Genomic DNA, 26,401 nt, shown 5'->3' with positions numbered 1-26,401 from the left:
CACTCAATGTAAAACTAATTTGTGTTTAATAAGGCTGCAGTATATCTATTAGAAAAATGCATAGCACTCAGTAAATAGGTGTTTAATTGACAAACAGTATTATAGAAGAAAAATTATAGATAAGTTAAGGTGTTATGGTTTAACTGTCTTCTCCAAAAGTTATCTTATAGATTAATTGCCATTTTGACACTGTTAAAATGTACAAACTTTAAGAAGATATTAGGTTATAGGGCACCACCTTCTTGAATTAAGGCCTTTGCTATGATAATTTAATAAGAGCAGGTGGGGAAATTTTGATCTTTTCCTCCTCATACACACTTAACTCTGTCTCACATAACATTCTTCCGTGTTTTGTTGCAACAAAAAGCAAGACAGAAGGAAGCTTCTAGTAGTTGTAGCTTCCAGAACCAAATGCACTCAGGTCACTCAGTTATTGACCTGTTATGTTGATCAGAAGAAACAGATAAATACATAGTGTGTATCCTAAGGTAATTTTGAGTCATGTAAATAAACCAGTTTATAGTCTATGGTTCTCTGTTTTATTTACTTGTGATTTTTGTGGAGCTCAGTTATACTATAGACACTAATAGAAAAGATATAAGCTAGATGCCAAATGGAAAACTGCTTGCTCTCAAATAGTCCCTAGGTAAGAATTAAGAGCCTTCATTAATTCAATCAAAACTCTCCGTGTGCTCACATTCACCTACTCATTCATGCATATATTCATTGTTGATCTGTGTTATCCTTCTCCATGTACTGGGGATGCTGTGGTCAAGGACAAAGTTCTTTCATCATTAGGTTCACCTTGGAGTATGGGAGAAGAGAAAAATAGATATTCTCAAATATTGATAAGTACTTCAATGATTAGGGAAGGAGAAGGTGGTCCTTATGGGGGGTGGAGTTGAACTTAGGGCAGTATACACCTAAAAGTTAGGAGTGGCCCCCTTGGTAAAGTGAAGACCCGAGGGAACGGGGCTGCAGCAGCAATAGGGCAGGGATACTGTAAGTAGAGAGAATACAGGCAGACCGGTCTGTCAGAGGTAGTCACAGGACTGTGTGTGTAGGGAGCCGTCTGGAGAAATCGCCATTACAAGATGGCGCTGATGTTCCTGCAGCTTGGAGGTAATCAAGTCCTTATTTGGTATTGCTGCGTGGGGCTGAGCGCCCTTTGTCTGCACATGCACAATTGAGCCTTGTCACTGGCCAATCCCGAGGCTCCGGGCATCAGCAGACTGGTATTTACCAATCAGGGCAGTACCCGAGTCCCCTCACCCTATTTAAGCAGATGCCACTTGGCTCTTGCTCTCTCTCTCTCTCTCTCTCTCTCTCTCTCTCTCTCTCTCTCTCTCTCTCTTTTTCTCTGTCTTCTTGTTCTCTTTTGTTTCTTGCTCTCTCTCGCTTCCTGCTCTCCCTTTAACCAAGAGGCTCCAATAAATTGTGATGTGAGAAGAATCCTCGGTTCATGGTCCTTCTTCCTTGCTGGTCAAGGGGTTCACCACCTGAGTGCCGAGAACTCAGGACGCCGGACAACGTATCAGTCACCGAGCGAGAGGGCTACAGAGGATTCAGAACTCGACACATGGAGCGATGACGTTGGTAAATCCTCCAAAATCGAGAGGATCCAATCTGGGTGCCAGCAAGGCTGACCAGGGAAGTGAAGGATGCTGCAAAGGATGAAGATGATTCAGTGGATGCTGAATGCCCTCCTGTGGACGATTCATGCGGAAGCAGCAAGGATGACCCTCTGGGCGGTGACAAGGGCATGGCCCATACCAATGCCAGTTCATGTTAATTCATCCATTTGCCCACATTATTTTCCACCTCCTGTGACATGAGTGTGCCATGTATGCCTACATTATCACCTTAAGCAGCACCCATGTGCAGCCTCTCACCTTTGAGCAATTTTTCTGATTGGCTTTCTTCTGCCTTTTCCTTTTTTAAGGAATGGGTGGGGATAGGGATATTTTTGGCATGCTGCCTAGGTAGATGTGCGGTACGTCTGTGGTTGGTGTACCGTCTGCAAGCCCAAACGAGGAGGGACAAGGTCATTGTAGCACAGACCTTGGCTGTCTTGGAATGTGGATCCTCACCCCAGATTTGGCTTTCAGCCTTAAAGAGCTCGTAGGCAATATGCTATGCATAGCCTTTGCACCCTCAAGGGACCCGATAGTCCCATTGCACAGAGGAAGGTATGCATAGAGTAGAATGTGTAGATACAGCCCTTGCACTCCCAGGGAAGTATTTGTCCCATTGCATGGGAAGGGTGTATCTTGCTTATTTCTTTCCCTCGATCAGTCCACACATCATGAGGTGGAGACCTGATTGGGAAATAGTTCTTTGCCTTATTGCTCTTAAAAACATAAAAGGGGGAACTGTAGGGAGCCGTCCGGAGAAATCACCATTACAAGATGGCGCTGATGTTCCTGCAGCTTGGAGGTAATCAAGTCCTTATTTGGTATTGCTGCGTGGGGCTGAGCGCCCTTTGCCTGCACATGCGCAATTGAGCCTTGCCACTGGCCAATCCCGAGGCTCCAGGCATCAGCAGACTGGTATTTACCAATCAGGGTAGTACCCGAGTCCCCTCACCCTATTTAAGCAGATGCCACTTGGCTCTTGCTCTCTCTCTCTCTCTCTCGCTCTCGCTCTCTCTCGCTTTTTCTCTGTCTTCTTGTTCTCTTTTGTTTCTTGCTCTCTCTCGCTTCCTGCTCTCCCTTTAACCAAGAGGCTCCAATAAATTGTGATGTGCGAAGAATCCTCGGTTCGTGGTCTTTCTTCCTTGCTGGTCAAGGGGTTCGCCACATGTGTGCATGCGAGTGTGTGTGTGTGTGTGTGTGTGTGTGTGTGTGTGTGGTATTTGCCTAGCAATTTGAAGTCTTACTTAAGTTCATTCCCTAGCGCCACATCCTTCCAATGTGAAGTAAAGCCACTTGAAGGTTTCCTTTCTTTAGATTTGTACCTGCCTCCCTGGTGAATGTTTAATGAGGTTGTTTTATAGTTAACATTCTTTATATTTGATATTTTAAAGGAAGCAGCTTTGTTTGATTCACTAGTGACATTAAGTCATTATTATAAATCTTGAGGCTTTGTATCAATTTATATTTTGTCAGCATTTTATGATTTTGTCCCTAGCTTGTACTTATTTAAGAATGTTTGATTGTCTTGATTTAATAAATACTATATTCCTTTTTAGCTTGCTAAACTTGTTTGTATTTTGCTATGTTGTTTTGTTTTTTGGGATAGGGTTTCTCTGTAGCTTTGGAGCCTTTCCTGGAACTAGGTCCCGTTGACCAGGCTGGCCTCGAACTCACAAAGATCCACTTGCCTCTGCATCCCGAGTGCTGGGATTAAAGGTATGTGCCACTACCGGCTGGTTTAGCTTGCTAAATTTATAAAAGTAGAAAATACACTGTTCTAGTCTTTCAAAGTTTATAGCCTAGTGGAAAAAGAGACACATAAAAATGAATGTTATAGGTTTACTGTAAGCCACGAGAAAAGTATCTGTGTTTTCTGAGCATTTAAAGATGGATGAGGGCGTGAGTTGATGGCTTGGCAGTTATGTGCTAGGCATGAGAACTAGAGTTCAAATCCTCAGAATGCCATGTGAATGACAGGTGGGTGTGGTTGAGTGCTTATAGTTCCACCCTGGGATCTGAGAGCAAGCTGGCTAACAAAGCCAGCCAAATCCTGGAGCTTTGGTTTCTGCTGATGGAAGACCCTGCCTCAACTAGTAAGATGCAAGAATGACCAAGGATAATTATCAGTATCTGTCTTGGGTTTCCACATATACGCACACATGTGTGTGCTTTTTGAAACAGTAACAAGAGTTAACACCGTTTAAACCAAGGATCCTGATGTGTAAACTGTCTTTTGAAAGAGCTTATGATTTCTAAGTTTTGTAAATTTCCACGCCTATATATTGCGGCTTAATATTTATATGCAGAAATTGAATTTCTTTTAAGCTAATGGTAGAAAAGCATATGTCACTGTTATAGACAGTCCTGGACTGAGCATGGTTCCATCACAGTTTTTCAAGATATTGCAAAAGTAGCATGCATTCAGTAGAAACAGTAATTTACATTTTGAATTGTGATCTCTGCCTCGCCAGGTGATATTCTTATAATGCTGGGCAATGGCAGCACGCCCAGCTCATCAGCCATGAATTTATAGGTCAGCACCTGTACCCTAAAGTGTACTCACTGCGAAACTGTGATATTCTATAACTTACAGTAAATGTATCCTTTTTTTGTCATTTTTTAATTGACTTTATTGAGCTCTACATTTTTCTTTGCTCCCCTCCCTGCCTCTCTCCTCTCCCATAGTAAGTGTATCTTTCTTTAGCATATTGTCAGCCTTTAGCATATTGTAAGAGTAACTGCACAGGATGCTGACTCCATATTAGCCTTCCCCTGTCTGATTTTTTTCACCTTTCGTTCTCCATATGTGAGGTTTACATGAGGGGGAAGAAGGTAGCTGTTAGAATTGGATGGTGGGGCTGTGGGATTGGTCCATGAGAAGCATCTGCTTGTGAAGCACAGAGCACTGCAAACAATGTAGACAATACTGTAAAGAAATTGCTCGTGGAGAGGAGGCTTTTAAGTTAATGTAGCCAATGTGTTCTTTGAAAACAGTGATTATGAAAGGGAAGCAGAGGGCCAAGGAGAGAGCTTCGTGCTATCTTACAACCAATAGGACTGAATAGGGTCCCACACAAAGAAGACAGGGAAGGTGGTATGCGTAGACTCTCAGCATTGAGATTCATTCATTCATGCTTGGATTCTAATTAACATTTTGAAATTTTAGAAATATCATGTCTCCCATATCAGTGTTGAACCAAGAGATTAGACATTTGAATCTGATTGCCATTTACTACTAAACATGATGTGTATTTATGGTAGATATTCTGTCATTTATTATTTAACACCATTATCTCATTCAAAAATATAAACATTTCAAAATATTTTATGAATATCTGAGAGATGGCTTGGTGAAGAAGAGCACACTGGCAGAAGACCCGAGTTTAGGGTTCTCAATAGCTATGGTAGATGTCTCTGTGAGTCCAGCGCCAAGGGCCTGATGACTCTGGCCCTGTGGGCACATATACACAAATGCACAGTCCCCCCCTTTTATAACCCCCCATAATTAAAAGTAAAAAATAAATCTTAAGAAAGAAAAGATGCGCATCATGGGTTGTGAGCTCCTTTAGGACAAAACTGTCTTCCCCCCATACCTGTTCCTGATGTTGGTATTGAAGCTCTCAATCTTGTCTGCAAAGTTACTCAATTGACTTTTAAAATGTATTTTTGTAGACATTGCTTCTATGTTCAACAAATGTTTATCCAGCATAATTTTACAATACTGTTACTCAATTATTTTCTGTTTTCTAAAGTTCCATTTAGAGATATTAATAATTTTAGACTTAGGGACCAATAGTAAATTACCATAAACAATAAGTCAATTACATCCTTGCCATACACACATTGAACTCTGGCCAAAGAATTCTAAACAGCTGCAGTAGCTCTGGACGACTTCTCTTCCTCCTCCTTCTCCTCCTTCTTGTTCTTCATCTCCTCCCTCTTCTCCTCCTTGTTGTTCTCCTTCTTCTTTCTTCTGTTTTTCAAGACAGGGTTTGTCTGTGTAACAGCCGTGGCTGTCCTGGAATTCGCTCTCTAGACCAGACTGGCCTCTCACACAGAGATCTGTCTCTGCCTCCTGAGTGCTGGAATGAAAGGCTTGCTCTGTCACTACCTGGCCCTAGACCACTTCGTGATGTGGGGCTTGTATGAAAGTCAATGTGAAGAGAATGCTGGCGCTGTCATCTGGAGTCATACTTGCATTTTGATAGCTAAACCTCTGTAGTCTTAGCCATTTTGTCTCAACTACTGCACTGTGATCATTACAAGTGGAAGAATATTGACTTATTTGTTAAAAGGAAGCTTGTAGCTGTTTTGGACTACTTTTGCATTGGTCAAAGCACCCAACAGAAACAACACAAGGGACAAAAGATGTGGTGGAGTTGGTGACAGCAGGAGCATATGATAGACTCCTTAATAGATGCCAGCGCAGAGCTGAGAACTAGAGCAAAATTCTTTCCACCTGGTGCATACTTTTGTTCTTTAAATGGCGGGTGTGTTCCCTGGCAGGCTCGCAGAGCAGCCGCTAGTCCGACAAGGATGGCTGTGGGTCCCTGCAAGATCTCCAGGGTGGCAGGCTAGTCCCGCTATGCAGTGGGCGAGTCATGCGGGCGGGTACAGCGGATAAAAGGCTTACAGGACATAGTAAATAGACATAAGGCTAAGAGTAAGCTAAATATTTATTACTTAAAGAAGAGGGAGACATTTATTACTTAAAAAAGAGGGAGACAGAGAGACATGGAGAGAAACATAGGGAGAGACAGAGACACATGTGCACACGCCAAGAGACGGGGGACAGAAGAGAAAGAGTTAAGATGGCAGCGAGGGAGGTCAGAAGTGGCTGGGAGTGGGCGTGGTTAGCTCTTAAAGGGACCAGACGCAAAGGAATAACACATACCTTGCTAAGACTCCATAGCTCCCCGCCCCCATACTGCCAGCCGACTCTGAGCAAACACTCACCTCAGAAACTTATGGGGGAAGTTTAGACTCAAGCCTTAATATTAGTCATCCTATTTTCCCAATGAAATGAAGTATTTCAGTCAGAAATGTTTCGGGAGTCCAAAGACTTAAGTAGAAGTACATGTTTTCGCCCTAGAGAATAAGAATTTATCATGCTTGAATGAGTGTAACACTTGCCAATTTAATTATTTCTCCGATTGAGTATAGTGTTAATGGCAAATAAGTATGGGAATTAAAAAAGTTCTGGAATATGATTTTAACTATTTATTTATTTTTTTAATTTATTTATTTATATATAGTATATAGTATTCTGGGCACCAGATCTCATTATAGATGGGTGTGAGTCACCATGTGGTTGCTGGGAATTGAACTCAGGACCTCTAGAACAGCAGTCAGTTTTTTAAGCTCTGAGCCATCTCTTCAGCCCCCTTAACTATTTATTATCATACTTTAAATGGAAGAAATAAAGCAAGCTACTTAAAGTTAACCTCCCCTTTGTTTCTTAAAATTAATTAAATTTCTCTAAAAATTAATATCACTAATTTTAAAAGCATGTTTGCAGTAAAAATCGTTTCAGAATATTACTTAAATTCTGATTTCACTTGTAATAAAAATTATTTACTTCACTTGCTTTATACTTCTGTCCAGGAATAAGTATTGTATCATGGGAACAAATGAAGGTTTTGGTTTTTTTTTAGGTTTTTACTTTATGTGTATGTGTGTTATGCTTCTTATTTATATCACTGCACTGTGAGCATGTCTGGTACCTGCTGAGATAGAGGAGTTGTGTTGGATCCCCTGACACTGGAGTTACAGATGGTTGTAACATGACAGACCGACTTGTTGGGGTATCTGTTCCCGCCCGGTACCCCACAGCCGGCAAGTCCCAAGGAAAATCACGCACAGGACTCCATAAGATTATAAACTGATTGGCCCATTAGGTCAGGCTATTTATTAGCTCTTATAACTTATGTTACCCCATTATCCTTATCTATATTAGCCACATGACTCTGTACCTTTTTCAGCAAGACAGGTTACATGCTGCCTCTTTGGTGGTCTGCGCAGGAGTGGCGGAGGGACCTTCCTCCTCCATAGCCTTATTCTATTCTCATTGCCCCGCCTCTACTTCCTGTCTGGTTGACTCGCCTATACTTCCTGCCTGGCCAATCAGCGTTTTATTAAAATACATGATTGACAGAATACAGATAATTCTCCCGCACCAGATGGTCGTGCTGGAAAGTGAACCCAGGTCTTCTGCAAGAAGAAGTGCTTTTAACCACTGAGCCAACTCTTCAGCCCCCCAAATACAAACTTTTTATTTGAAATTATGAGAAATCATTGTGTATGTTAACAATATAAAATATCAGTACAATTTTCATTTAACTGTGGCCTTTTTGATAAATGAACCACTCTACTGATTTCTTTTCATTGATGAGTTTTCATATGACTACCTTCCTACCTTCCAGCTCAGATGCAGTATCTCTTTGGAAGTGATATTAAGTAATGGTTTCCTTGGCATTGCAATAAATTTTAAAAAAGCAACTTTTATTATTTTACATGCTGCCGTCTCCTTTTTTTTTATTATCATCCCTCCAGTCATGTTATGTTTAAACAAGAAGACAGTATCTCTCCTGGCTTTCCCTTTTTCCTACCCAGGGGTACTTAGAGAATGTCTCTTCATGGCTGAGAATAGCAGTGAAGGGTTCATTTTCAAAGTTCTGATTTGGCCTTTAGTATTTGGGCATTTGTGTAATGTGTGTACCTGTTGGAGAAAAGTCACTCTTAGTTTTCCTTTGTTTTATTTTGCTATAGTGCGTTGTCTTGAGTCTTAAATCCAAGGATTAAGATCTTGAAAAGAAGGACAGCCTCCCTAACTTCTCATCTTTAGGGAAGGATGGTACTGTATTAGACATAAAGCTGAAGGATCTTAAAATGCATTGTAAGTCCTCTCCCTGCCCTCACTTTAGAGGAAAGAAACCTAAGAGTGGCACTGTGTGACCGTTCTGTGCCTTAATTCTGTACTTAGTATTCTTTTCTGAGGATTGTGTGACTTTTTTCCTTTTTGGTGTTTCCTCTTTCTTATATTGTTTTAATAAAATTCCTGTCTGATTTTGTAATTAAAGTGACCAATTTCCACATTAGATAGGAAATCCTGGCATCTCTAGATTACTCTCTTCTGACTCCAGGCAGTCAGACCCTAAAAGGCCTATTGACCTAGCCCCAATGTCTCTGTCGGGCCAAGACAGCTTTGCTGTTCTCTTAGGACTCTCTGTTTCCAGGACCTTGTCTCCTCTTCTCAGACTGTGGATAACATTGCCACATTTAACATATCCGAAGTCATGATTTCTTTTTCTCACATTTATTTACACTGTTCCCATTTTGTGGAAAAATCTGTTCCCACCTCTATGTGTAGTCAAATGCTGCACATCCAAGAATATCCAACTCCAATTCCATTTCCTTCTGGGTTCTGGCTGAAAGGGAGTGTGAATTGCAAAATCTGTAGTCAAGTGGCTTCTTTATGACGCTTGGACACTTGGTGTTGTCTTATCGTGAAATGCCAGAGCAGGAAAGCTTTAGACTCTTCCACTCACTTGACTTTCTGGACCAGAGCTGGAAACAAATGCAGCTCTCCTCATCTCAACTCTGGAATGCTCTCTTCTGGATTTCACTTCCCCTCACTGGAAATCAAGCGCCTTGTCATTTTCGAAAAGAGAATTCGTTATTTGCTTAACTTGAGACCAAGAACTTTGCTTTAAACTCTTTAGTATTCTTCATAATAGTTTATATTATGTCAGTCCTTTATGTTGTAGCGACTTTTTACTTTTCAGATAAGAACAATGATGTAAGTATAGATGTAAGTCTATACTTGTCATCTCAGCACTTGGGAACCCAGGCAAGAAGCCTCTGACTTAAAAGCCAGCCAGGTTATTTAGTGAACCATGTCTCAAAATAAATACATAAAATAGACTAAAATTTTAAATCAAAATATATGCCCATTTGTAAAGAGATTAATGACCAAATATCACGAGGTATTTGTTTAAAGGGGATAGGGTAAGTGTTAACTTGTATTTGTGTGTGTGTGTATGTGTGTGTGTGTGTATGTATTTTTTTTTTTAAGTCAGAGTCATATATATTCCAAGCTGGCTTTGAACTAACTGAGGGTAGCCGTGAACTCCTGATCTTCCTGTTTTTAATCTCCAGTGGGATTATTGGTTTATATTGACTCACAGTTTATGTAGTGTTTTGGGTCAAACCTAGACTGTTTTTATATGTTGGACTAGCACTTTACCAAGTGGGCTACATACCCTGCCCCAGAGGTATTTTTAATAGTGTTGATAGTAACCATTTATTTCTAAAACTTTATTGAATACAGAATAGTGAGAAACAACAAAATATAATTGAAAAAAAATTCATTCTGTTTTGGATTTGGCTTGTTTGCAGTGTTAACAAGACTAATTTAAGTACAAAAGTAGACATTACATAGTTCTTGTAATGTAAATTTCTAAGGAGATGAGCTATTATTTTCAAAAAACATTTTTTAGTGGATAAGGATTTATTGTTTTTAGTGGATAAGGATTTATTGCAGGAAAGTGTGTGTGTGTGTGTGTGTGTGTTAGAGAGAGAGAGAGAGAGAGAGAGAGAGAGAGAGAGTGTGCAAAGAAGGTACTTGATCTATAGCACTGCCCCCCATGTAGCAGATTTTATTATGATTTTATATTTATTAGAGATATGACATAATCCTTTTGATTATTTAATATTTTGTTTGTTTATGTTTATATATGAGCTTGTGCATGTCAGATTATGTGTGGAGGTCAGAGGACAACTTGTGTGAATTTGTCTTCTCCTTGTATCATGTGAGTCCGGAGGATCAAGCTCAGATGCTTGGTCGCAAGAACCTTTACCCACTGAGTGATCTCACCAGCAGATAAATATGATAGCATCCTGTTGTTTCGGTTCATCAGACATTACTGAGAACCGCCTTTGTGAAGTCTTGGGTTGTAACATTTTCTGAATATGCCCGTTTTAAAGTACGTAAGTAAAGCAGCTAGAACTATAGGACATACATGCCTGCCTCTATAATTCCTTTGCCATGCAGAATGAATAAAAACGGGGCGTTAGAGAGCAACTTCAACACCTCTTGGTGAGTAAAGCCTGGGCTCCACGCCTGTGGCTGAGGGATTCATCATCTGCTGAGCTGTGTTGCAGAGGTGACACCAAGGTGAAAGCAGGCTTGCAGAATGGTTGGAAATCATTGATATTCTAACTTGGTGGCTGTAAATGGCTCAGTGGCAGATGGAGTCTTTGTCAAGGAAGAAAAATGGCAGCTTTCTGGTGCAGAGATGGTTTGCTAGCACCTCAGCACACAGGCTGTGACCTTCTCGGATTCCCAGGCTCTTGTAGCGTTAATAAATTGTCCTCGGCTTTTATTCCCCAAAAGTTGATAAATAGTAGTCATTACATCTGAGTCCAAATTGAGGTGTTTGATTATGAAGAAACATAAACATGTTTTATTGTCCGCTCTTTAAGGAAGTAGGCTTTTAAGGGAATTTGCATTTCTTGTCATCAGAAAGCCTGTGTTTCTCAATCGATTTGCAAGATTAAAAGCACCTAGTATAGTTTCAAAATCTTTGTTTTAGGATAAAAGAATATTACAGTTCTAAGGTATTTAAAAATCTTAGCCTAGCACATTCAGTTTACAGATGAAGAGACCAAGTGACTTAGGCTGATGTATTCAGTGCCCATTTTGCCAGTTCAGTATTAGGTCTCAAACCTAGGACAAATGGTGCCTATGCCAGGTTCTCCCAGCATCCCTCAGTCCCTACCCTAAACTTCTTCAGTCCAGTGGCTGGACCGTCGTTCCCTCAGCTGCCCTTCCCTATAGGAAGTCCAGCCAATTTTGTCTGCCCTCTACCCTCCTGGACTCTTGGTTTCCTGGTCTGGCTCTCCCCGTGTGTCTTCCCATGGTCATGTCTACTGTGGACTCGCCTCTCAGATGGCTCTGCCTCTGCTGTGCTCTTCTTCCTCATGTCTGTGTAATAAACCTTCTTCCCCAAAACCTCGGAGCAGTCAGTCATGGTCTCCCTTTTTCTTTCTCTTTTCCATTGATTCATGACTCGCAGATTAATGGATTATGATTTGTTGTACTTACAAGTTATTTTTAATTTTGGAGATACTACTTTAAGTAAAATTAAAAATTACTGTAGAAGGAACACAGTTATAGTAGCTGCATAAAGAAAATAAATATAGCCTTTCATTTATTATTCAGTTTCAGGTATTTTTATTATAAAGAACTGCAGTTTTCATTCTAATCTGATCACTAGAGTGAATAACAATTTTGCACTTGTTTGTACATGGACTATGAAGTTATGTCATAGCTTATGTCATAGTGGTATCAGCTTTGTATCTCCTAATAGTGTGTGTCTTAACCGAGCCATGCAGACAAGACTCAAGCCTAGCATGGTTCATCCTACAGCTCTGGACTTTCTGCTGCTATGGGAGCATTGTGATTCAGCAGTTACTGCACTTTGAAGTTTGGACTTTTTGCTGTGCTTGCATGGGAAGAGCCAGAAGTGCTCCACAGTCTGTCAGCTGTGAAGTCATGAGGCAGAAAAGGAGTAATCTGTATTACACTCAGTTGCTGACCTGATTTCATCAGTGAGATTTCAAAGTGCATTTCCACCCAAGACATTTTACCTCCCATTGGTTTATCGGGATTATAACCTGATTACAAATTGAGCAGCATTTGTTTTATGTCGTGAATTTTAGAATTTTAGAAATATTACATTTAAAGTTAAAATACTTAGAGTTTTGTAGGTTGTATTTTGAAATATTTCAAAAAATTGTTGTATGTGTGAGAACTTAATTTTGACTTCTAGTGGAATGCGGTGCCTATGAGAGTTCATTATCATGTAGATATGTTCAGTTAAACAGCTAACCTTATTGGAGAGTAATGGCAGAATGAAAAATGGAAACACTATACACCTGAAATCTATTTTCACACTTGGCAGTCTTCTAGACCAGTGGTTCTCAACCTCCCTAATGCTGCGACCCTTTAATACACTTCCTCATCTTGTGGTGAGTTCCAGCCATAAAATTTTTGTTGCTACTTCCTATCTATAATTTTGCTACTGTTATGAATTGTAATGTAAACATTTGTGTTTTCTGATGGTCTTCGGTGACCCGTGTGACAGGGTTGATTGTCCCCCATAGGGGCCATAACTCTCAGGTTGAGAAGGGTTGCTTCAGAGTTAGAGAAAGGCCCCTAGCTTAGAGGGTGTGCACTTTCGCATCTAGAACTTCAGAGACTGTCACCCAGTGTCTGCAAAAGTACAGCTAAAGAAGAAGCACTAACGTGCTGTCTGTGTATAAAACTAAGAATATGAGTCTTAAAAAATATTTTAAATGAGAGAAAATAAGAAGTTTGAGCTAAACGTTTCCAAAATCCTGAAATGTCTTTTTTTTTTTAAATTACAACATTGCTTGCTATTAGCTTATGCATATTTCTAGCTCACTCTTATCTCTTAAGTTAACCAATTTCTATTATTTTAAGATTTACCATGAGGCTTGTGGCCTACCAGCAAGGTTCCAGCTGACAGCTCTTTCCCCTCTGGCTGCTACACGGCATCTTTTTCCTTTGTTGAAGTGACTTTTGGTGGCACACAGCTTTAATCCCAGCACTCGGGGACAGAGGCAGGGGGATCTCTGTGAGTTCAAGGCCAGCCTGGTGTACAAGAGCTAGTTCTAGAACAGGATCCAAAGCCACAGTGAAAACCTGTTTTGAAAAAAAAAAAAAAAACCCAAAACCAAAAAAAAAAAAAAAAAAAGGACAACCCAGTCCTGTGTTTTATACAGAATGTAGATAGGAAAAATGTGAACCAGAATATGCTGATAAGTAGTTATTTCACCTGTTAACTACTTCAATATTAAATCATTATACTCAGATGTTAAGTGATAGTCACTGAGTTAATCAACACCTGATTAATGAGTACCGATTTATAGAAGGTAAGGTTTATCACTGGAAAACACAGACCAAATTTGGCTCATGTGACTTATTCTATGGCTAAAGGACAAAATAATGTCTAATATGCTGTGTGACAGTTGGTACTGTGAAGAAAAATGAAGCAAATTAAGGGCCATAAGTGCAGGGTGTGAGTTTACGCCTGTTGTAGAGTGCTCATGAGAGGCTTCTCTGATCAGACAGCAGCCGAGCCGCCTGAGCTCCACTGAAGGCGCCTGTTGGGCACCGTCCGGGTGGATGAACTCTGTGACACAGAGGACAGAGCTAGTGGAGAGGTTTTGTAGTATTTGGGTGTTTTTGTTGTTTTGCTTTTGAGACAGGGTTTCACATTGTTTTGTAGACTGTCCTGGAGCTCATGCAGCCGGGACTGTCTTCAACTTCATGACAGCCCTCCTGCCTTTTGAATGCAAGATCTTTATTGTCCAACCAGCGTTTTCCTAAGTAGTTTTGTCAGACACTGGTTGTATGGAGCATTACTTAGAAAGAAGGTTCCATGGATAAGTAAACGGAAGGTGTAAGATTAACATTAGGCCAGGCAATTCTGGTAATGGCAGTTTGGAATGCTTAAACAGGAAGATTGTGAGTTCAAGGCTAAGATCTTATCTCAAAAAAAGAAGGGATGGAGGGAGGGAACTAGGAAGGGAGAAAAGAGTGGTGGTGGTGAGGGAAATAAAAACATGTTAAACAGACTTTGTGTTATTTAGCAACCCTTTCTGGGCATCTTTTACAGTACTCATGTGTTTATGAACCTACAACATATTTGACCCTTCAAAGACTCTCCTAGGAAACTGCGTCCTTCATGCTGTGGCATGTGCATGCTAGGCAGCACTAGAGGCCGACTGCAGGTCAGTAACGTCTTCTCCAAGCTGGCTGTTGCAGTCTCTGCTTTCCTGTGGCAATCCCTCCTGCCTGTTCTTTCATCGAGACATTCCTCTTTTCCTCTCTTTTTGACCCTTTCTTTTCTCGAGATATCTCAAATACATTTTTTTATCTGTTTATGATATTTAAAACCTCTGCTAAATCTCCTCGTGTGTGTGTGTTGTGACAGTGTCCTATTCTGTATCCCAGACAGGCCTCAAGTTTATGGAAATCCTCCTGCCTCTATCTCTCAAGTGTGGGGTTCCAGGTGCGAGCAGCCACACCCAGCTGGATGCCCAAGTGTTCATGTAGGTTTGTTTGCATGATGTCTCATTTGGCCTGTGGCAGTAAGCTGAGTAACTGGTGCTCTTGCTGTGTCCTATTTGTTCATCCTTGTCTTAGTGATGATTTAATTGATATCACTGATCTAACTAGGTCATTCATCTACCCAGATCCTGCACTGACTTGCACATAGAGTTCACGTCACTCACAAGTCTCATGAAATCATACATGAACTGCCCCTTGTATCGGAAGTACATTTAAAACCATTTAGTTGTATTAAAGAAGATGCTGTGTATGCAGCCCCCCCTCCCCAGAGCTGTGTGACACACCCTTCCGCCGGGAGCCTAATCCCCCCCACCCTTCGGTTTTGTTATGGGTTTGTTTTGTTTTCTTGTTTTTGAGACAGGGTCTCACTGTGTAACTCTGGCTTTCTTGAAACTCTCTATGTAGACTAGACTGGCTTCAAACTCACAGAGATCCAGCTGCCTCTGCCTTTGAGTGCTTATAATTAAAAAGTATGCATCATCTCGCCAGGCTAATTTTAATTTTTAAAGGTTTTATAGTAGATGTTGTCTATAAGAACTTTCAGAGTAAACTTTCTGGGTAAACCAGGTACTCATGCATAAATTACATCAGAACAGTAAGTGTGATGAAATAAAAATTCAATCTGCCCTCCCTACTCCATACACTGTACTTTATAATTGTGTTAAAAGCTAATCACATAAGCAGATATGATAAGAGCTGAGATTAGCTAAGTATGGAAAGACCTTTCAAGTTCTCTTTCTCCACTCATAAAACTGATGGATTATAGATTAAAATACATAGCTGTAAAGTTTTAAAAAGAAAACTGGAAAATTATCAGCCCAAACTTGGTAATGAATTCTCTATGTGGCACACACACACAAAATTTTATCTCTAAAGAGAAACAGTCAATTGGGAATCATCAAACTTAAAAGACATTTACTTTTCAAAAGATCCTGTCAGGAATAAAAGGTCCTCCAGGGAGTGGGGTTGGGCTCCCAAGTCCCCACCTACAGTTGATGGCTGATGAAGGAAGAAGGGTCCATTTTGTTTGTGGCCACTTCAAGCCTTCCTGCCAACAATTCATGATGCAGATAAGGACAGGATCAGATGAACTTGGTGTTTTAAAAAATAGCTATATAGTTTTTTAAAAGATGACAAAAGGATACTCTGAGGAAATATCTGAAAGAAATATCTGAGAATTTCTAGAGCATAAAAAGTACACAATCAGTCCTGAGAATGTTAACTGTACAATTGAACATGGACAAAAGACAACAGCTTTTATCTTGTAGATACTTTCTGAGCCTATGAAGAAATGATTAATTTTCCAAGACACCAGGAAAACTCCAAAATGACTTTTCATTCCTCACCAACGAGAATAGTTAAAGTTTAGGGGCATTTGCTGTGCGAGTGTGAGGACTTGTGCAGACCCGGAGATCGTGTTCAAAGCCACGTGTGCTCAGGCACAGGCTGCAGCCCCAACACCGCGGAATGTGGACACTGCTGGAACTTGTCGAGGACACTGTACCTCCTCCTCGACCTCTGCACACACAGCTTCCAGGACACATATACACTGCACATGCATACCACACACACACAAATCAAAAAATTGTTTTAGTGTAGTGATAATATCACATCCTGACAAGAATGTTGAGAAGTTGGTTTCCAAGTACATTCCTGGTGGAAGAGTAAAATGGTACAGCTATTCTGAAAAACAGATTTGGCAGTTTCTCTCTCTCTCTCTCTCTCTCTCTCTCTCTGTCTTTCTGTTCCTGTCTTCCTGTCTTTGTCTCTCTCACACACAAAGACACACACACACGCTATTATATACCTAACAGTCACATTTCTGGCCATTTATCTCACAAAATAAAAAAGCTTATGTATACATAGGAACTTGAATATGTTCATAGTAACTTTATTTATCATACACCCAAACTAGAAACAACCAAAAAGACTAACAACACATGAATAATATAATATTGTACATCCCTACATGGAACACTACTAAGCAATAGACAGTCATTAACTACTGATATATCGAACAGCTTGCTTCCACATGAAGTATATTTGATTAAAGTAAATGAGCCAATCATAAAAGGCGATTACATGATTCCATTTCTGTGCTGTCTCAACAGGACATATATGATAGTAATATACAAGCCAGGAAAAAAAACCCTGGACTGTTAGGGCTTAGAGATGCAGAGGAGAAGGACTTGAGTGTAACTGGAGTACAACAAGAGGCCTTTCTGGTAGTTTTGGTTGCATGACAGCATGCAACATGTTTGTAGCTAGCTCTTGGTTTTGAAGTGCAGGCACCATATACGAGGGAAGCAGTGACTGATGCATGCCTGATATGTGGGACTTCATTGTATCATCTTGTCATTTCCTATAAATGCAGTTACCTCAAAAGAAAACACTTTTAAAGCTTGCTTTCCTTGAATTGAACCGAGGCGCCTTGCACGTGCTAGGTGAGCAGTCCACCATGGAGTTATCCTCCAGCTTTTTTCTTTTTTAAGCTTTTTGTTTGGTAAGAGTCTCACTAAATTGCCCAGTCCAGGTAGCCCTTGAACTTGGAACCTTCCTGTCCCAGCCTTAGAGTCGCTGTTACAAGCCTTTGCTGCCAGACTGGATCAACTCTTCCTGCTTTCTGTTCACTTCTGAGAGTACAAATATTCACTTCCTCATTCAAGCTAAGACTTTATCCATACTTTACAAATTGTGTAGCCTTCTACCTCCTCCAGAAATTTTCTTCACTGATATACGTAGCACATATCCACTGTATCCTTCATGAGTATTTTTCTCCATTGTCAGCTGTAGACTTGCCCTGTCCTAAATAAGATGATAAACAGAAGCATAAGAAGCATATTCCATCCGTGATGTCTCTCGAGTTGAGTTGGCATAGAAAAGTTTTCAATCTCGTTCTTTTTAACTGCTGTGTGCTATTTCATAATAGAAACATGTTAAAGGATCTGGAGAGATGGCTCAGAGGTTAAGAGTACTTACTGGCTTTTCTTCCAGAGGTCCTGAGTTCAATTCCCAGCAACCACATGATGGCTTACCACCATCTGTAATGCGGTCTGGTGCCCTCTCCTGGCATGCAGACAGAACAGAATAAATAAAGTATTTAAAAGGGTGGGGGGCTGGGCGGTGGTGGTGCACACCCTTAAACCCAGCGCTCAGGAGGCAGAGACAGGCAGATCTCTGTGAATTCGAGTCCAGCCTGGTCTACAAGAGCTAGTTCCAGGACAGGCTCCAAAGCTACAGAGAAACCCTGTCTCAAAACAAAAAAGAAAAAAAAAACATTTATAATCTTTTATTTATTTCACAACATTTCCAGCCTTTTCACTCTACCTTCAGCCTGCAATTTAGTTTTTTTTTTTAAAAAAAGATTTATTTATTTATTATATCTACAACATTCTACCTCCATGTATGCCCACATGCCAGAGGAGGGCGCCCGATCTCACTGCAGATGGTTGTGAGCCACCATGTGGTTGCTAGAAATTGAACTCAGGACCTCTGGAAGAACAGCCAGTGCTCTTAACCACTGAGTCATCTCTCCAGCCCTTTTAGTATGATTCTTTATGCCCACAATTTCAGAGCTTTCCGGGATTAGATATCTATAAGTAGAATTACCATGTTATAAGTATCATGCAGTTTTTACCTTAAAACATACCTACTAGCTTTGTGTTGTCTGATAGCTTCCTATATTTATTATACCAGTTTCCACCACCTGTGTCAAAGGATTTCTGGTTCTGCATGTTAACTATTTGCTTAGTTCTTCCTTTCCTAGTATCTGTCTAGAACCTGTTATAAATTCTAACAGATTTAACATGCAGGTTTCTATGGCCGTATGACTGAACTTTCCCAGTCATGTCTGATATTAGAGGGTAAGCAGAGTCTTGTTTGCTTAGTGTTGGATGAGAGGTTTTACCTCTATAATGTATATTTACATATATATGTTGTATATAATCTGTAAATTATATAGTATGTATTTTGTCTATTATAAATCTGCACATATGTAATTTCCTCTACTCTGTTTAGTCAAAATATTAAAAATGCATTCTTTTTTGTAGCTTTCCTATTCATCTGTTTGTTTCTTTTTTTCAAGACTCGAATTACAGAGTCCTGTTCTTTCTTAAACTAGCTCAGTAGACAAAAATCCACAATATCCTTCTCAGAAAGTCATTCCTGGCCTAGTGATGGTGGCACATGCCTTTAATGCCAGCACTTGGTAGCCAGAAGCAGGTGGATGCCTATGAGCACCAGGCCAGCCTGGTCTCCAGAGGGAATTCCAGGACAGTTATGACTGTTATACAGAGAAACCCTGTCTTGAAAACCAGAAAGATGCCAGGCGGTGGTTGCACATTTCCAGCACTTGAGGCACAGTCAGGAGGATCTTTGTGAGTTCGAGGCCAGCCTGGGCTACAGAGCGAATTCCAGGACAGGCTCCAAAGCTACAGAGAAACCCTGTCTTGAAAAATAAAATAAAATAAAATATAAACAATAAAAAGAAAACGAAAAAGAAAAAAAAGAAAAGAAAAAAAGAAATTCATTCTGTTTCAGCTTGTCCTATTAAAACCATTAGGTCTGTATTTTTGTATGAGCATATGTGGGTGTGCATATGCTCTGGCCAGTGTGCAGAATCAGAGGACGAGTTGGCCCTCTCCTCCTTCTGTGTGAGTTCTGGCATCTAACAGATTGTTTGGCAGCCGCACCTTTACCCACTGACCATTTGTCTGGTCCTTGTTTTTAGATCCTTTAGCCAGTCCTTATTCTAAAAGCAAACTACAGCTCAAGAACCATACTTGTACTTTTGAGGTGCCTTGATTTTTTTACTTTTCTCTTCCCTTCTGTACTGGTCTTCATGACATTTTATTTAAAGAAAGGACTCCTCCTTAAACCATGTAAAATTATTCCCTTTAGCTACTTAACATTTCCCAATCTATTATAGAAGGGTTATTAGTCCTTCCCTTACTTCTTGCATGACTGCAAATTTCCAAAGAGAAATCCATATGAATGAGACTTTAAATAATTAAGCAGGAGGTAGTCAGTAGATTTGGGTACCACACTGTCTATGAATGTTTGTTTCATGGACTCATGAGGAGATGTTGTAGTATCAAAATGACTGGAATGAGTACTTTATTGTACTTTGAACGTTCTCTTCCTTCTTTCTTCCTTCCTCCTTCCTTCCTTTCTTCCCTCCCTCCTTCCTTCCTTCCTTCCTTCCTTCCTGCCTGCCTGCCTGCCTGCCTGCCTGCCTTCCTTCCTTCCTTCCTTCCTTCCTTCCATTTGTTTTTTATTCAGTTTTCTAGACAGGGTTTCTCTTTAGCTGTTAATTAAACAGCTGTAGAGTCTGTTCTGGAACTCATTCTGTAGACCTGTAGACCAGGCTGGTCTCGAACTCATAGAGATCCGCCTGCCTTTGCCTCCCATGTGCTGGGATTAAATGTGTGCGTCACCACTGCCTGGCTATTTTACCTTTTCTTTTCCATTCTTTCTCTTCTCCCTCCCTCCCTTTCTCCTTCCCTTCCTCCTCTCTTCTCTCTCTCTCCCTGCCTCCCTCCCTTCTTTTTGATTTCCCAAGACAGGCTTTTCTCTGTGTAGCTAACTCTGACTGTCTTGGAACTTGTTCTATACACAGATTGGTCTTGAACTCAGAAATCCACTGTGTCTACCTTCCAAATGCTGAGATTAAAAGTATGTTTCCCATTGCCAAATCATAGTCTCAATCTTTAATGCACAGAAGATTCTGGTTGGTAAGTTTGGCTGAGTCTGAGAGTTTGCATTTTGTAAAAGTCTTTTCAAGAGCTTTTGGCTGTCCCCTGTGTTTGATTAGCTAAGATCCCGATAAACTCCTGAGTAGTAGTCCCCCTTAGAGTTGCTCCCTTCACCCCAAATCAAAGTAATGTTTTCACATTGATACAGACTTTGGTTTTGTTTATTTCTGTACAGTTTCATTGATATTTTGCTCATTAATGGAGATTTGTGCATTTCAGTAAGTATTGATTATGTGTTAGTTACTGCTCTGAGGTTCTAACATCTCTGTAAAACCATCCTTGAGGGTCATCATCATGATGCTTGAACAGTGAAGGTTAACCAAGGACTTGAGGTGTGCTGAATCAGTGTGCTTCCCTGCTGAGTGACCCTGTCCACCCCCAGAGTTTATAGTGGCTTCAACAGTTGTGAGCCAATCACAGGCAGCTCCTAGAAAGTTGAGCTTCACAAGCAGTATTTCATTTATTTATTTATTTATTTTGGTAGAACTAGATTTCATAATTGCTCTTTGTTATTTTTAGGATATTCTTTTAATTTAGACACAAGTGTGTTACTAATGTGGCAATAGGAAACAACTAGTTTAACTTTGGCCATTTGTGGCTGTAGACACTGCCCTCTGAAAGGCGAGAGTTGGTGCCCACAGCCTGCCTTGCCTGCACTGGAGGTGAATGGAGATCAGTGCCCCTGAGTGGACAGCCAATGGGTGGGATGGCTCTGTGCTTAACTAGATGGAACTTCAAAGGGTGAAAATGGACTGGGTGCTCACACTTCAAGTTTAGTAATATCAAATATTGTCTTATTTTGCTTATAACAAAATCATAAATCTTTGAGTAAAGTTTCAGAATTATTTCATTTTTGACAAATGGGATTTAGTAATCAACATATGTAGACCCCAGAGTAAAACCTTTTGGGAGAAATGTGGTTTTAGAAACATTAAACTAATTTTCATGCTGATAGTTAATATACAGCCCTATATTAGTACATGTCATAATTATCAGTAGTAGAAAGTTCTAGAGGACTTACTAAAAGTCACTTAAAATTTAATTAATATTTCTTAATTCTCACTCATTCACATTGTACTGAAAGTATGCATATGGAATTTACATCAAATGTTGATCAAATTTTCCCACCAGATCTAACTTATCTTTTGAAGTAACCCTTTTTTCTTCTTGTTTCTTCTGGTTGCAGCCATTGATTTTCTTTTTAAAGGTACATTAATAGTGCTGATTAAGCAGTGCATTAAAAATAAATGTGGGGAATAAAAAGCAATGCTGCATAATATTAGAGTCTCGGTTTTCCTTTCCCAGTAAATTCTTCAATCTAAAGGGCAAAAATACTGAAGCGGTGGGGGGGGGGAGGGCAAAGAAGGAACAAATGATGCAAAAAGAAAATGACACCGAAGCCTCTGTTAATACACTTGTATTTCAGGTTGAGAGTTGCTTTCATTAGCAGATCTTATTGTTATGCAACGTCTGTTCCTCTGCAGCAAAATGGATCTGGTACTCACAGGCCCTGAGTGTGTCTCTTCTCTTAGGTACTGGGAAGGACATCTTTCTTTGGTTTACTTTTACCATTTTGTTAATGAAAAGAAGGAAAATTGAATTCCATTCTTTTGTTGGTAAATTTGTTTTTAAAACACCTTTAGATTTGTATTAGGAATGTTTTCTATTCTCTGGTGTAAACAATTATAAGATGGCTAGTAATGCAAACATGTTAATTATATAATTTTTAATTGAATAACAAACTCAATTGATTTTTATTAGGTATGTAAGCATATGTTTTCTAACATTTTTGACTATTAAAAATGAATTTTTTACTGCAACAAAATATAAGATCTGAAAGCTGCTACCTTTTGCAGTAGCAAAAATTGTATATAGAGAGCATCACAACTTGAGTTTTCTGAAACCTGTTTTGCATTTGAGGTGAACACTAGACAGCAATGCAGGCAGGCTGAGTGACTTCAGCCTGTGAATACAGGCATGGATCAAAGTGGAGTGGACACAGCTGGCATTTAGGCATTTTGCAGTTTGACAATACTTTACAAAGTCCCTTGGTTTGGGATAATGTTCTCAAAAATTGTCCCCACATGAGAATCTGGGTTTGTGTAAGTACGAATTAGTTTTGTCACATGCAAAAAATATGTGTGGTAATAACTGACCTTTTGGTTCACTTAATGCAATACTAACAATATCTTGGCTACATTGATGAAACAGGATGTTACAATATGTACAACAGGTTTTTAACGCAGCATTTTGAGTTGATTTGTACTAAGGGTGCTTGCTACATATTGAGTTCTATTCATTGTGAGCAATGTTCTAAGCTATTCTAGACTTAGTGAAGGGAAGGTTTATGGGCCCAAATAACAAGACTCCAAGAGAGGTTCTCCCTGGCCTTGATGAAACCTGAACTGATAAAGAATGAGAGACAAGCTATGGGAAGCAAAAGAATACTCTGGGAAGTCATAGGACATAAAGTTAGCATCTTTACAAGACACAGAGACCCACTCCATTGTGGCTGTTTGATTTGCTATTACATATTTATTTCACATGAAAATCAGAGTGTAGCTGTGATAAATTTTAATTGTATTCAATCGAGGTACGTAGCAGTTGACATATTAGGAAGCAATAATTCAGGGTGGGTTTTTTTTGATGATGTAATTGGGCATAGGGTGTTTCTGTATTCTTTGTTTTGTTGTCTTTCTCCAGATTAGTCACCTACAAAAGTGAGCTCTGCATGTGCAAACACAAATGCTAATTTGTTCAGGCTCCATGTGGACATGGATTTGTCTCCCAGAATTAGGAATGCCAGACTGAATAGGAATAAAATTTATCATAGCTTCGCTCACAGCCAGACAGGTGGAACAAGCCCATGAAAGGCCACAAATGAAAGAGGGACTGGAGTTCTCTGTGAAGTACCTGTGCTTACATCCTAAAGTCTTCTTCCCGCCTTTCCCTGAATACTAATGTACTCAGCCTGCAGAAGAGACTAAATTTGGAACATTAAACTGTGAATTTAGCTGGGCAATGGTGGGGCATGCCTTTAATCTCAGCACAGGATTAATCCCAGCACAGGATTTAATCCCAGGAGGCAGAGACAGGTGGATCCCTGTGAGTTCAAGACCAACCTTGTCTACAGAGTGAGTTCCAGGACAGGCTCCATAGCTACTGAGAAACCCTGTCTCAAAAATCAAAAAGAAAAAAAAAAACTGTGAATTTAACAAAAATATATAAGGATTCAAATTAGATAAATTAGATATTTTTGGCCACATGACTTATTAAGTCAGTTGTCTTTTTTATGTTATGGCTATGGCTTTTCTGAGGAAATGATAAAGGAAGATGACATAGGAAATGCATTGTTCTAACTAAGTTCTGTAAATATGCTGAGAAAACTTTTATTGAAATATGAAATTTGTCTTCATTGTGGGAGCTAGGTAATTCTTTGGGTTTGTGAATTGGCATCTTATGGATGAGAGCAAGGATTTTGGATATTTTCTGCTTCTCCTGCTGGCTAACTAGAACTATAAGCCTCGTATCATGATGTGTATGAATCTAGCGACAGCATTTCTATGTTCAGCTTTACCTTGCATTGTACTTTTCTCGCTTTTTAAAATTTGAGACGGTACCTGTATCTTCCTGTAGCTTTCTGAGTGTTAGGACTGCAGGTGTGCTTCCACATCTGACCGTTGTTTTTCTTATTTATCTATCATTCCATTGAAAGACACTCTTTCCTACTGGTTGTGAGCCACGTCACGTTCTTCTGTCATAGGATGGGACATAAGTAGTGTTTACTATAGAACAGTTTTATTTGCTCCTATGTGTGATTGTGAGTCTGTGTGAGTGTGATGTGGGTGTGTGCTGTCAGGGGCACTAACCTGCCACTGTGCACACGTGAAGGTGAGAGGGCAAACTTGAGGAATCTGGTCTTCTTTCATGAGTTTCAGGGATCAAACTGAGACCATTTGTTCTGGGTGGCAACCTCTTTGATTCATTGAGCCATCCCTTTGGCCCTCTCATCCAGCTGTTACATCTCTTTTAGTGTGGTTAGACTTGCCAGGGAGTGGGGCTCTTTCGGAGGCCTTTGTCTTTGTAGCCCCCATAATTCCTGTTAGCTATGTTAAGTGTACCCTATGCAAGTGTCCGAGTGAGAAGATGGAAGGAAGGAAATGCACCTGAGGAAGGGAAAAGAGCCTTCTGTCATCTAAGTCGCCGTGCTGCCCTGTTCATCCCTGTCTCAACTATAAGGTCTCTTCAGAGTGCGCTCCTCTCTCTCTCTCTCTCTCTCTCTCTCTCTCTCTCTCTCTCTCTCTCTCTCTCTGTGTGTGTGTGTGTGTGTGTGTGTGTGTGTGTGTGTGGTCGTGGAGAGTCCAAGAACAGCTTGTGGGAATTAGTTTTCTCCTTCCACCATGTTGGTCCCTGGGGTCAAATTCAGGTCTTCTGTGTTGTCAGCAAGCATATTAGCCCACGGGCCCATCCCTTGAGCCCAGAAGTGCAAACTCTTCGTGGGAAAGCTGCAGGAGCCACTTTGAATGACTAAAGCATCACACTTACTTTCTGTTCCTCTTCACAGTTTTCTTTACCCTCGCCAAAAGTGAGCTGTCACGGGACCTGACATAGTCATGGACTTTTGAAATAGTAATCTTACAACTTAACTGTTTTGTCTCGGCGTATGAATACATAGCCAGAAACTGCATGTATGGTTGGAATTGCATTTGCAGTTTCTCTGATGGACTAAGGACCGTGTTTGCATGCTGGTGAAAATAGGATATATGTGTTACTGAATTTGACTACAAAATTTAGCTGGAACTCTTAACTGCTTAGTTATAGTGTTCTGAAAATTGACAGTTTCATTGTGGTAAAAGCACTAATGGTGTTAACAACTATGTTAATGTGATTCAATACTCTTTTGAACCAACACAGTTGGTATTTATGAGCAGATTTCTGAGATTCTGTCCATCTGGCCCAGAGTCTTTCTGTTCGGGTAGATTTGGATTTTTTTGTATTGATTTTTGTTGTTTTCTGTTTTTCCTCTTGTAGTACATTAGATTTTATTTTGTAAAACGAGTTAATATAAACTTAAATCAACATGACTTAAATGTTTGATATGCTTATATTGTAAAATGGTCTTTAATTACTCTTTGTATTAAAATTATTAAATGTTGTATTCATGAGTAGAAATATAATATTAGTAACATTATAATTTTAGTATATAGAATTTTTTTTATAATTTTGTTTGTGAGCCCAGCCTTTAATGACAGTCATTCCTCCAGCCCATCAATAGAAGATTTTTTAAGATGTGTACAAGTTTTACAGATTTTAAAAATCACCTAGATACTTTGAAAGTAGTAACTTGTTTTTTATTTTGAGGAAGCTAAGGATTTTAGATTTTGTAGTGATAATTTAAATCAACTTTCATCCAATTTCAGGGGAGAGGGGAAAAGGTAAATTAGGTTGGAAAAACTGAGAACAAAGAAATGCAGTTTTCAGATTACCAATTGGATTCTTGTTTTTTTAAGTGCTCAAGTGACAATTATAAAGTTTACTGTATTTTTGAAAAAGGAGCTTAAAATGTGAATCATTTTACCTCATGTAAACTTTTGATTTTTTACCATATTTTTCAAGATTGCTGTATATTTTATACTGTAGTCTGATTGCCCTAATACAAATACTCATGCTTTGTTTAAAAATTGAATGTTAATCCTTTAGTCTAACTCAGAAATTTCTTGTACCGACTTTTTAAAGCAGTTGAAATTAAAAGGTGATTGTTTAGCACATTTTTGAACAATTATTTTTTTCATTTAAAAATATTTTTAGCATTGCCTTAGTTTTACAATTTGTTTGCCAAGCCAATGTTTCAAACC

General features: G+C 39.7%; 1 protein-coding gene across 11 annotated transcripts in view; it reads left to right on the top strand.

Annotated features, from left to right (window-relative positions):
* Baz2b (bromodomain adjacent to zinc finger domain 2B) overlaps positions 1–26,401 on the top strand; it is a 214,043-nt gene that overhangs the window by 63,495 nt on the left and 124,147 nt on the right. The gene's annotated exons all lie outside the window — the stretch shown is intronic.

This window comes from Myodes glareolus, chromosome 21 (genome assembly GCF_982192425.1).
Source record: "Myodes glareolus chromosome 21, mMyoGla1.1, whole genome shotgun sequence".
Classification (NCBI taxonomy): domain Eukaryota; kingdom Metazoa; phylum Chordata; class Mammalia; order Rodentia; family Cricetidae; genus Myodes; species Myodes glareolus.
Note: the sequence above shows the minus strand (reverse complement) of the source record. Positions and strands in the feature narration are given on the sequence as shown.